This window comes from Esox lucius, chromosome 2, assembly GCF_011004845.1.
Source record: "Esox lucius isolate fEsoLuc1 chromosome 2, fEsoLuc1.pri, whole genome shotgun sequence".
Classification (NCBI taxonomy): Eukaryota; Metazoa; Chordata; class Actinopteri; order Esociformes; family Esocidae; genus Esox; species Esox lucius.
The window spans coordinates 16,720,763-16,722,480 of NC_047570.1; the positions used below are offsets into that span (position 1 = coordinate 16,720,763).

General features: G+C 42.5%; 1 long non-coding RNA gene across 1 annotated transcript; it reads right to left on the reverse strand.

Annotated features, from left to right (window-relative positions):
- Nucleotides 1-320: 320 nt before the first annotated feature.
- On the reverse strand, nucleotides 321-1,183 carry LOC109616572. The gene is made up of 3 exons (XR_002197766.2): nucleotides 892-1,183; nucleotides 614-726; nucleotides 321-406 (listed from the first exon to the last, which is right to left on the reverse strand). It is a non-coding gene; the product is annotated as an uncharacterized LOC109616572 (long non-coding RNA).
- Between the last annotated feature and the right edge of the window lie 535 nt (nucleotides 1,184-1,718).

The following is a 1,718-nucleotide window of genomic DNA, read 5'->3' on the forward strand; positions in this document are numbered from 1 at the left end:
GTATATCTGGGTGCATGTTTCAACTTTGAAACATGTTTTTCTGTAATAATGCCTGAGCACATGGTATGTTGGTAATTGTTTGAAATCCACACCTCCCAATATAGATGTGGATAATTACAATACCAGTCAGTACTCTGCTTTCCTTTCCCACAGTGCATTTCTTTTTTCCTATGCAAAGTGTGAGCCAGGCAGGGCTGAGCAACTTCAGTCCTACGCAAGTCTCATATCATTGGTGGAGACGGTGACTCCACTTCATTCAATCCCGTCATTATTTTTGACAGCTGGAACAATTTTCCGACTATGACCTCGGCATGAACCGGCAGGAATTCGCCATTGGTTGATGCATCACCTCTCCTGGGTACCGAAAGAGCAGCGGACCGTGGTCCTGTTTTAATCCCTTCTCCATCTGAAAGCGGTTATGAGTGGTTTAATAACTGTCAGAGCCCCACATCAGTTGCAATATTCTCACTGTCTGCCGACACAATCACTTACAAAATGCATAAACCTGCTGTATGTAAATAGTAAAACCTGTTCTACACCCACTATCTCCATGGAAATGCACACTCCCTTATTGTTAGTCTGTGATTGCAGGTCACTTCAATAACATGCTTACCATGTTTGAAGCTCAGCTCTGAAGGATGAGAGGGAGAGGAGGGGACATTAAAGAGAAAACCACGGACATCACTCTGCCCCAGGACCTTGTCTGCTCTCACCTGCTCTGTTGGGCTGCCAGTGGAAAAGCAAATTTTACACTGTCTGGGACACAAATTGGCATTCTGAACTCTGGTTATTCCTCTGGTATAATCTAATTAAATGACAGTGCCAATGGGCGAAAAATCTAAACATTATACAGTCTGATAGACAGAAAGTAAAGGTATCCATTTTACTCACGTCACAGGGTCCATGCCTGTAACTTCAGAGCAGCAGCTGGCAGAGTCCTGGACTGACCAGGAGGCTTTGTGGTTGCTTGACTGTATTTACATTGTACATTAGATGCTGCAGTGTGTGGGGAAATGCGGATTCCTTTGAAGTAGCTCCATAGTGACTTCGCCTGGAATGATACATTAAGTTAGCGAAGGTGTCTTTTACCAACACAGCATGACAAGTGTTTCCTATGTCATTCCTCCAGGTTTGACTTTCACTGTCACCTAATTACATACTGTATGTGCCACACAGCCTGGCGGGTGAGGAGCTGCTTCGGAGGAATATACTGTTGTGCACTAGGCAGGGTTCACACGGCAGGGGCTAAAATACAGCCCGGTACATGCACAAGTAAACATAGCTGGCCCCTTTAGGAGTGCCTCAATACTGCCTGAAATAACACATTCAATCTTTTCAACCATTCGTGTTCATTTGGGAAACATCTTGCCCCTACATAACTATAAAACAAACCACAGGCTGAATACATACTACAATAGAAAACTGAAAGCAACAAACAATGTTACTTTACTCAAACACAGTTTGTTGCTCCTCATATGTCTTACTGTACATGTTTGGAAAGTATTCAGTTTGTACTTTCTAAATAAAATGTTGCATACGTTTGAAAATATACACTGTGGTCACAGGGTAATTTATTACAACAACCATGATCATGAACAGTCCTCAAGGAGCAGTCATGGTTAGTATTATAGAGATTTAACCATGGAGTACACTGCATCTGTTGACCATGACCAAAATGATAATCAAACACGATGGTGAACATATATTTTTGCTCCAAC